Source organism: Motacilla alba, chromosome 21 (assembly GCF_015832195.1).
Source record: "Motacilla alba alba isolate MOTALB_02 chromosome 21, Motacilla_alba_V1.0_pri, whole genome shotgun sequence".
NCBI lineage: Eukaryota > Metazoa > Chordata > Aves > Passeriformes > Motacillidae > Motacilla > Motacilla alba.
In genome coordinates, this window is record NC_052036.1 from 4487692 (window position 1) to 4498666 (window position 10975).

Consider the following 10975-nt stretch of genomic DNA (forward strand, 5'->3'; position numbering starts at 1 on the left):
AAGCATTAGCAAGTGAGAGCTCCCTCACAAAAACTGCAGTTCAGCAAAATACCCCCCAATCTGGAGTCCTTATGCACAGCTGCAACTAAAAGGAACCGGAATAAATCACAGCAAGCCTTCAAGGCCTGGATAATTTTCTTCCTTTGAGAGAATCCAGAAGTTCAGCTCGGAATACGCTGGAGGATCCAACACCAGCAGCTTTGAAAGCATCTGGGTGACTTCCAGCACCCAGCTGAGGTGACACTGGGCAGGTTCTTGCAGCAGGAATCCCAACCCAACAGCCAAAGCCCCTTTCTTGTGTCTTGACAAGGGACAGGTCCCTGCACCCACAAAGGGGCCTCTCCAGCCTCACAGGCTTGACCCACTGCAGCAAAGAACTGGATGAGGTCACACATGTTCCCACAGGTTCCTCACACCAAATTCTCCTAATCCTAACCCTGAGCCACCTCCTGGTGTAAAGGTGGTACCAAAGGGTGGAAAAAACCCTTCAAAATTATAGAAACCTTGGCAGCAGCACTAAATCCCACATGCCCAAGAACCAGGTGTATCAGCAGGTTGATAAGGGCCCTAAAATAGGCACAGCCCTGCAAATTTACATCTCAGGGGTGTAAATACTGCTTTTACTGCTCCCAAGGTTACCCAGAAAGGGTCTCACCATGAAGGATTCACTTGATTTCTCCCTGCACAATATTCCAATCCACTGGGAAACGTGTCTGTGCAAAGCCAGGTTCGACTGAACATCGTGATGAGGTCAAAGGCACCTGTGCTGACATCACAGTATGGACAGGCTGTCACCGACAGCCCAGCCAGCTCTGCTCCTGGGTATTATCTGCATTGTTCATCTGCCAACAAGCACAGTTAATGCTTATCTGAATATGGGGTTTTAATCCTGCAAGGTGGTCGTTACCACGGTATTGTCACACTAATTAACAGGTACAGCTAACAGGTACAGCTCTCAAGGCTTTTTAATGCATGTTTCCCCAACCAAAATAAAACAAATATAATTGTAATCATACATCCAGACTTTGCATCCTGTTTCGAGGACCTACAGTCACCCCAGTCCATGGCAATTCAACCCTGGCAGCAGAGGAAACACTTCAGTCCACAAACCACAATGAAAAAAAAAAAACCCAGCCCAAGATAATACAGCTCCATTTAAATGAAAAAAAAAAAAATCTTCAAGGAACCTACAAGGTATTCAAACCTCTTTAGTAAAGTGCTTTCCATTAATCCTGCCACACGTGAAATGCTGAATCAAAGATGTTCAGTAAATGTGCCTGTCAGAGGAATTACGCCCAAAATCCAACTGCTCCCTAATGAGTGCACTCAGAAATGACAGCGATGAGCAGGGCACAGGAGATGTGTTAAATTACATCATTTACCCAAATACGCTGGAAATGATGCATGTCCAAGGAGGAAAAGCACATAAAAAGGACCTCTGCAAAGACGGCAAAATGCAAAGTGCTTTTTTTGAAAAGGAACAGCAGATTGTTGTCAGTGCCGCTCTCGAGCACCTGTGGCAGCTGCCCGGGGCCACCCGCTCGTCCCGGGAGCCACGGCCACTGCAGACCTTCACACAGCTCCAGCAAGGCTCCAGCAGCTTGTGAGCAACTTCTGGGAGCGTGAGCGAGTCCCAGAGCTGGAGCCAAGCCAGGCAATGACAAGGGCATGAGAACACGGGCAAGCAGGGCAAGGTGGCAGCTCGTCAGCCCTGTTCCAGCACGCCCTGCTCACCCCGTTCTCTCCCTTTGATGCCTGTGCACTCAGCAGCTCCTAAACTGGGGCAGACAGCTGGGGACATGCCCACAAGGGGACCCCAGGGACCAGCTGGTGACAATCCAGCCAGTTCCTCTGCTCCCAGGCCCAGTCCCAGTCCCAGTTCTGCTTCACCCAGCAGCTGCAACAACCCACCAAGTACATCCATGCACAGCAGCATCTGGACACCTTGCAGGAATCCATCCTGAAGCCAACACAACTGTCTGGGCACTTTCTGGTTAATAAATCTTCCAACATTTCTGCTTACATTACAATGTGCTACCCCAAACCAGAAGTTTCTGAAATTAAATACAGTTTTTTCACGAAATATGTGGCCTTTCTGTGGTTTCACTATGAGCTTTATGCTTTCAAAGCTCCCCCCCCCCCCCCCCAGGAGCTGCACAGCTTTGGCCTCACCACCTCCCTCTGCTTTTCATGGAAATTTAAGAACCCTATTAATCAGCCCTTTCACCCTGGGCTGTCAGTTCTGGACCTCTCTTGACCACGAAACGAGATCATGCAGGAAACTGAAGCTCATTTGAGCAAACCCTGTGTGGCTTTAAAACAAGCTCCCTTCCCAAGGATGACAAAAACGATCTTTGCAGATTCAATTACACAATGCAAATGTGGTGGGGAGCACACCTGAAATGGTTTCTCTGCTCCTGCCTGAGCCATCACTTCAGCAGAAAAAAAATCCAACTGATTTGGGCAAAGCCATTTAGCAGCTCTGGATATACTATAGGGGATATAAAAGGTCAAGGAATTAATGTTAAGAATCTGTGGTGGGTAAAACAACAGGTTCTGCTGGAGCAGATAATGCAATAATTGATGAACTTAAAAGCAAATAATTGGGTGCATTTAAGGCTAGAACAAACAATGATGAACACACAGAGAGAGAATATTTTACCATCACAGGATGAGGAATCTGTTTTCTGAATGTGCTGCTGTTATACCAAATCACACAAAGACGTTGTTCAGCTCCAAGGGAGAATCAAAAGCCCAGCAAGTAACTCTGAGCTGGGCTCTGCTCATCCTCACACCCTTGCTGAGGAGTGACTCCAGTGAAACACTGCAGAGGGACGGGGCTCCAAGATGGGAACAGATCCCCCAGGGTCTCCTCCACCAGCCCTGCCTGTGCCCTCCTGCCTCCCACATCAGCTGCATTTGGAGATTTTCCTACTGAAAATCTCAGTATGGTCCACTAAAACCTTTACAGCAGTCCTCCAGCTTTCTTCTAACATGTTATTTTTCCCCCTTCTGCAACTTAAAAGAGCATCTAGACCATCTAAATCTTTAGCATCAAAAGTAAGTTCCTCACATGTATTCCTCAAATCAATTTGCTTTGCTTTCCACCCCTAATAGAGCAAATCTCCCTGGAAAACAGGCAAACACTTCCTGTGCTTGTGTGCCTGCAGCAAATTTTGACCCACAACCATGTCTTACAACACTTGGAAATATCCTGAAAAAATACCATTTTACAGTGGGAGGGCAGAGACCACTCAAACCAGTCAAGGACCAAAAGCAGAATCTTACAAATACCTTTTAATTAAGTTTATGAGATATGCCTGTGCACACCTGAAAAGGCAGACAAGTCCAAAGCTAAGCATTTTGGGATGTTCTACTGCTAAAAGAAAGCAAGGAAGCTGTTACTGGGAATTAGCCATGGCATGGCTGCTGCCCAGTTCCAGTACTGGGTCCCCACTCAGCTGATGATGACCAGCAGTGATCCTGTGCTGCTTTTCCCAGTGAATTTCCAAGGAGGGTGGTGGGCAGTTTAGCAAAAGGCAACAGGCTGGAGCAGTGTGGGTGCACTGCCAACCTTCCTCCTCCATCATCTCTGTGCACTCTCCCAGGCACTCACCACTGGAGAGCTCCCCAGCTGTACAGTGACTGAGGGAACAGTTAGCAAGTTCATGTTCTGGCTGAAATTAAAGAGTAATGAGAGTCCACTTCTGCAAACACCATGATTTGATAAGAATTAAAAGGCAAAGGAAACTCAAAAGAGTCAAGTTTCAGGTTCTCAGTTTCAAACTTGGGCAATGGCCTCAATCTGCTGGAGCAGAGGTACAAGCTCTGTTTCACCTTTCCTGCAGAAAACTACTTCCCAGCCACGTCAGCTCTCCAGGTTTCACTGCTGCTGCAAAAAAGAGTCAGAGAAAAACCTGCAGATAGGCATCAGGACACCACTGTACTCCCTTATTCTCTTTACATCCCACATACTCACAACAAACAACAATTTCCCCCACCTCCAACAGATGCTACTTTCTGCAGAAAGGTGATGTAACTCCCCACTGAGGGAGAACACACTTTCTGTGAGAAAGGTGGTGATGGAAAGGTTTGGGGCTCTCCCCCAGGTGCCACCCAGCAAAGTGAGACAACAAAGAAGAGATGGCACAGGACAGCAGCAGGAAAGGCTGTGACACATCAGCTCCCTGTCAGATAAACCCAAAGGCTCAGTTCCCAGATACAGCCTCTAAAATCTGTGAAATCTTAATTTAGAGGAAGAAGTGGCATGAAAAGACGTGAGCCAGAATGACTCTGTAAGGACCAAAAAGTATGAGAAATGGATTTATGGATGCCCTCAGAAGAGATGCTCCTTCCAGAAAAAACATTTGCAGAAGCAGCAAGGGACAAGGATGATTCTCCAAGACTGTGATAAGCCCAGACCTGGACCACATGATAGCAGAGCATCCCTCAGTCCCTCTTCCTTCTTCAATGGTAAGGCTGATCCTCTCCCAGACTCTTGAGTCTCTGAGCCCACAGGAGATCCAGGTGCCACCACACTCCCCTTCACCTTTCTGTAGGCATCTCTGCTCCTTTCCCATCGTCCAAGGAATCTGAAAGCAAATTCCAGCCTCATATACTTAAAATCTGTGGCTGATCACATATCTGAAAAGCAACAGCAAAAGAGCTTTTCCCATTTCTCTGTGCAAACACAGCCCTGCCCACTGCAGCTCTCCCACCAAGCAAGTGTCAGAAATCCTCATGACAAAAACCCATTTCTCACTAATTGCTCCGTGCAAAAACATTTCTCTGCTGCAGCTCATCTCCTGCACTCCAAGGCAGAGGTCTTTGCAGTTCAGCAATTTTCAGACACAGACACATCACTTTATCAAGCCCAGCTGAAAACCAGAAACCTGACCCAAAAGCCACCCACACCGAGTCTGGGTGGGAAACAGCCAACCTGCCTCACCTGGGGTCAGCCCTGTCCCCATCCCAGAGCTCCTTGCAGGGATCTGGGGAAGGAGAGCACTAACAAGATTAGGGAATCAGTAATTTATCAGATTATGGAAGCTAGAGCTGGGCTGAGGGGTATGGTATCCCCCTGGGAGCCAGGGCCTCCAGGCAGTGTCACACTCAGTCATGACCAATACTGCTGCAAAGTTGTTCTGCAGGGATGCATTTTCCTCCTGGAGAGCCTCGGCTGCCTCAGGTCCCCTCAGATCCCAACCCATCCCCATCACTCAGCCTCTTGCTCGGGGGAGACACCTCCAAAGCCTCCCCATCACATCTCCAAGCCTCCAATTACCCCCCTTGGGTGCAGAAGGAAAACCTCAGGAAGAGGTTTTCCTCACTTTTGCAGCTCCTGCAGACAAACTGACTACAGAAAAGGCTTCAAAGCTTTCAAAAGCATTTATTCCACTTCCATATTCTGGTAGGACTCCTTCTTTTTTCTTAAAAAAAGCTAAACCCATCCTACCTCCTGCTACCACAGGACACATTTCCAAACACCAAAATAATCTAGCTGGAGGTTCCCCAAAATCCATCTCAATATCCAAAAACATCCCCCATGAAGGCTCAAGTAAAACAACACAGAAATGAAAAACAAGAAGAGATTGCAAAGCAACAAGAAGCAGCCCCCTGAGCCTTCAGCATCCCACGGGTGGGGATGTATCCTGAAAAATGAGCCCTCTGGGTGACTGATTGCCTGGGGTTTTCCCTGTAGCTGCTGCCCTGCCCTGCCTGCTGGGTTATGAGCACGGGGTTCTGCAGATGCTGCGTCAGGAGCAGAGCGCTGATCTCACGCTTTGCTGGCAAGGAGAGATCCTGAGGATTGAATTTTAACAAGCTGGAGACTCAAGTTTTGCTCTACATTGTGCTAGTGCTCACTGCCTGGTGTACAGTGAGGTACTTGAAGCACATGGAGGAGTAGGGACCACTCAAGGAAAGGTGTTTGCACGCCAAGGCTGGGCCAGGAGCTCCTGCTCAAGGCTGTAAAACCTCTTTTGGCATCTCAGAGAATTCCATCTTCAGCCCCAGGGACAGAGAACACCAAGTCCACTGATGTATCTGGAGGAAAAAGAATAAGTAACGAGAGGACAGACTGTCCTCTTGGATGACACCCAGCCCCACCAGTGAATATCTGAGAGTGCCTGAACACAGCCCACAAAATCATATCTAATCCTCCCCAACTTAAGACTGGGACTTATTTCTACGTCCCTCTGCCCACCTGCAAATCTAACACTATTTTCATGGTTATATTTCAAACTGGTGACTCAAAAGCCCTGGATTAAGGCCTTCTTCAACTTCAGTTTATTTGAGCTTACTCATCCTTAGAAGCTTCATTTTAACTCCCCTGGACAAAGCCTAAAGCAATGATAATCTAAACATTATGCTAACCATGCCAGATGAGGCTTTTGAATAGGAAAGCTCCAGAAAAGATAGTTAAATGGACATCTTCAAAGACTAAGATATAGCAGGGACCTGGAGTGTTATTGGCAGGCAGTTGCCTGTGTCCAAAGCAACCATGGGAACATTGCTAAGCACAGATTTATTTCCCAGCACAGGCAATTGTTTTAGAGCATGAAACGAGTTGCTCCCTGAGCTACGCAGGACAAAGGGAAACAAAGTAGGAAATTATTAGAAAGAGTAATAGTACAGCAAGACCTTGATCTGGTGATAAGCATGGTACAAAAATGCTCCCAATACCCAACTGGGCAGCAGTATCCAAATTCCTCAGGCTTCTTTACAGTATCAGCTCTCCAGCTCTGAAAGAACAAATAGCAGGGAAGATTTCTGAAGAGATGAAAATGGTACATTTTCAACAGCCAGAGATGATTACTCACAAAATAGCAACAGCACAGAGGTAACTGATTGCCTCCCGGGCAAAAGTCAAAGTCTTTGCATTGTAGCTATGAAAGGATACTAAGATCAAAGAGAAAAAGAAAAAACTCTAGTTTAGGCTGTCATGAGCAGAAAGGTCCTCCTAGCCCCTTGGCATCACCACATACCAAGATACAACTGAAATCTTTCTTCCGCTGCACGTGCCTGAGATAACAGCGCAGCAAGGAGCAACCCTTGATTCCAGGAGCAGGGTGCAGCTCCTGCCCCATCCCCAGCTGAATTTTGGCAGCATCCATGGCAAACACCACCAATCCTCACCACCACGGGCCAGGAGACAGTGATCAGAGTGTGCCAGCGCTGCTCTGAAATCAGAAGTGAGATAAGCCAAACGCTGAGCGAGGTGTTATTAACAACACTCAGCCATTGATTGCGCGTTACATCTTCAAGCACTTTACCAACATTAATTAATTAAGGTGTTTTCCATTTAATGTGGCAAGGAGACTAAAGCAAAAACATGAGGCTGAATGGACCAAACACCTGATGCAGCATGGCAAGTCATCAACAGGCTTCAGTTTTCCACACAGATACTGCTTTGAACCAAACTGCTGAAAATACAGGTAAATTATATAGGTTAGATATTAGGAAAAAGTTTTTCAAGCAAAGGGTGATAAAGTTCTGGAATGGCTGCCCGGGGAGGTGGTGCAGTCACCATCCCTGGGTGTGTTTAACAAAGCCTGGATGTGGCACTGGGTGCCAGGGTTTAGTTGAGCTGTTGGGGCTGGGTTGGACTCGATGGTCTGGAAGGTCTCTTCCAACCTAAGGATTCTGTAGGTTGGGCAAAGCCATGAAGCCAAAAGCCCAGAGGTGCAGGCAGCATGGACAGGGGTCACAGCTAAGCATGGAGCCACCACAGCAATGCTGCATCCCCCTCTCATTACCAGCATCCCACCCTGGACCACTGGGCACGTCTCTTGAGCACGTCTCTTGATCACAATCAATTCAACCTACACAAATTCAAGCAAGGATTCCAACACGAGGGTGCTGACACACAGCTGCAGAGATGTTACCGAGTGCTGCCTGTAATTGCTGTGCTAAAAGCTGGGGACATGAAGTATTGATTTCCACCCTGATCTGCGTCCAAGTTTAGACAGAGGCTGCAGCCAAAATACTTCTCCCAGCAAACTCAGCGGTTAAAAGAGATTGTCAGGGCTGAGAGGTTTGAATGATTAACACTCACGCTAAGGACTGTAACAATGCACAAGTTCCATTCCTGCCTACCTACGCACACCCACCACCCTGCTCTCCCTCTTTGCGGAATTCTTTCAGTTTTGATTAAATTTACGGAAAAGAGGCCCTCAAAACATACCTTGCCATGGCAAAAATAGCACATTGTAGCAGAGAAAAGTCTCAGAGTGCACAAAAGGGGCAGAGTTATTACCTCCAGCTGTCTCAAGCTGCACCATAATTACACAAATAACACATCTGACATACTCAGTATTAATTACCGACTGAGCGTGGCACAGAGACACACATTCACCTCCTTCCATACAACTTGGGACTGACCTGGAGCAGCTGCCTGCAGCACTGTGATCGTGAGCTCCTGCCCACCACACAGAAGGAATTCTCCCCTGTCAGGGTGGGGAGACCCTGGCACAGGATGCCCAGAGAAGCTGCGGCTGCCCCATGACCCCTGGAAGTTTCCAAGGCCAGGCTGGATGGAGATTAGAGCACCCTGGGATAGTGGAAGATGTCCCTGCCTGTGGCAGGGGGGTGGAACTGGATGATCTTGGAAGTCACTCCCAAGCCAAACCATTCTGGGATTCTATAAGCAAAGGGACCTGATGATTCCACCACAGGCTTTTCCTCCAGGACCGAAGCAGACTCCAGCACACACCCACCTGACACTGAGCACCACCAGCACGCCCCAAATCTGCACTTGCAGGCTGCCACCCTGTTCCCCATCCTCCTGCCTGCCTTTAATATATTTGCATAAATCAAACAGCTTGGCAGCCCTCCTACTTAGGAGACACACAACAGCAGAGCTATTCAGAGATTCTTGTTTTCACCCCATCCTTCTGAACGTCGTCTCAAAATCCTTGAGGAAAAGCATATGGCTCACTATAGATATCTTGGGCCTGTCTACACAAACACAGAGTGATGTAGGAGAGCATTTATGGCAGCATATAAACAATAGTACCAAACTTAGGGAGGAAACGCAAAGCAGAGTGAATCTACTCGGCGGGTTTTGCAGAGATCAAGTACTCTTCCCCCTTTTCCTTCCTAAGTACGACAGACAAAACACTCTTAAGATACAATTTTACACTAAACTGATTGACTTCTGTTACAACAGCAGAGGTACAGGGCTGGATACATCACAGTGTTAATAACAGCTTATTAATTCATGGGGAAGGACAAAGACTCATTCACGCCACACGGCCATGGAGTCACACCTTGCTGCGGAAGCGTCCTTCTCCCAACTCCGAGTCATCAGCGTGCTGAGCCAAATTTCTCAGCTTAGAGAGCGGGAAGATGGACCAAACCCTCCAGCAACTTCAGCTGCAGGTACCACTCTCCCACCCAGCTGAGGGTGGGGTCATTCTTCCCCCTTCCCCCATCACAGGGACCCCACAGCTCCAAAGCACGTGAAATCAGAGTTATAAGCAGAAACATGCAGGCTTTGGGGAATGGAGCACATTTCTTTGGCACCTTTACAGGGCACCAACTGTTTTCCAGCATGCTGATAGTAAAGGAACACAAAGAGGAGTTTTTTCATCACTCAACAGATTAGAAAACCTCTAAGGAAAACAAAAAAAAATGCCATAACCTCGGAGAACACACCCCCTGTCCCTTGCCAGGACACACTGCAGAAACGTTCATCTCCCCAGAAGTGTCCTGGAGAGGAAATGAAACCAAACACTGAACATGCTCACAGAAATCAGTGTGAGCACGAGCAGCTGAAGGGTTTTACCTGCTCTCCTGGCTGGAAGCCTGCATTTCCACATGCATGCCCTGTGCATCGTGTCACCATCTGCATTCCTGATGCCCCAGCTCCACAGGGGAGGATGGAGGCTGGCATCCTCCTTCTGCCCTTTCAGCAGATTTTTATAAAAGCAAAAGCCTCAGTAGCCTTGGCAGAGGGTGGCTGAGATTATCCCAACAGGCATTCTGCACAGCATTTGAGAAAATCCCTGGCCACACAGGTAACTTCACTTCCTACATCCCCAGAGCCACCAGGAAGCTCAGCTGGGTGAGTAGAATTCACACCCCACACCCCCACTACCAAAACAGTGAAACACGAGCTGGATGGAATAAAAGCACTAATTAATCCCTCTAAATCAGTTTGCCACGAACAACAACACACCGGCGATGCAATTCAATCAGTTCCAGACATGGCAGGGGGGTTGAAACAAGATGATCTTTATGATCCTTTACAACCCCAAAGTGTTCTGTGATTCTGTAATTCCATGATTACATCCTGCCGGCAGCAACTATGCCCCGCCAAAAGCTGTGGTACCCTTGAAGAGCTTCACCAAAATGCTACTGTTATTTAAAATAGCGCCGAACCACCCTACCAAGAGATACAGTAAATAAGTAACGAGTAAATAACAGCTACTGACGTTTTTATCACACAGGTGTAAATTCAGTTATCGGGAAAGGGGAGGGCTCGCACTATTTTTGTTCTGACATCAAGGCTGCTCGGGGTAAACTGTCATGCAAGCCTGTAATTATTTGGGAAATATAAACCCTAAAATACAAAAGCATTCAAATGAAAACGTATCAGCGATGGCAACACACTTTGATTAGCAGGAAACTGAATTTCAGCCTGGCGAGAGCACCGCGAGCACTACAGGAGCGATTCGGGCTCAGCTCCTTAACCACCACACAAAGTCTCTTCCCGATCCCCCTGCACCCCGTTTTCCACGCTCGGCCCCGAGGCACGGAGACAACTTTTCGGGGATGCGGGGGGCAGAGGGGGTGTGTGCCTGGCACGGGGGCTGTCCGAACCCACCCCCCCCCGTAGCGGGGTACCGGTGCTGGGGGTGCGCGGACCGAGCCCCGCGGACCGAGCCCCGGGGGAGCGGCGGGGCCGGGGCTCCGTGCGGGGCCGGGGCCGGATCGCGGCGGTAACATGGCTGCTTTCCTACCGAATTACGAA

General features: G+C 48.3%; 1 protein-coding gene across 3 annotated transcripts in view; it reads right to left on the bottom strand.

Moving 5' to 3' along the window:
- Nucleotides 1–10975, bottom strand: part of KAZN (kazrin, periplakin interacting protein) — a 214320-nt gene that overhangs the window by 78002 nt on the left and 125343 nt on the right. The gene's annotated exons all lie outside the window — the stretch shown is intronic.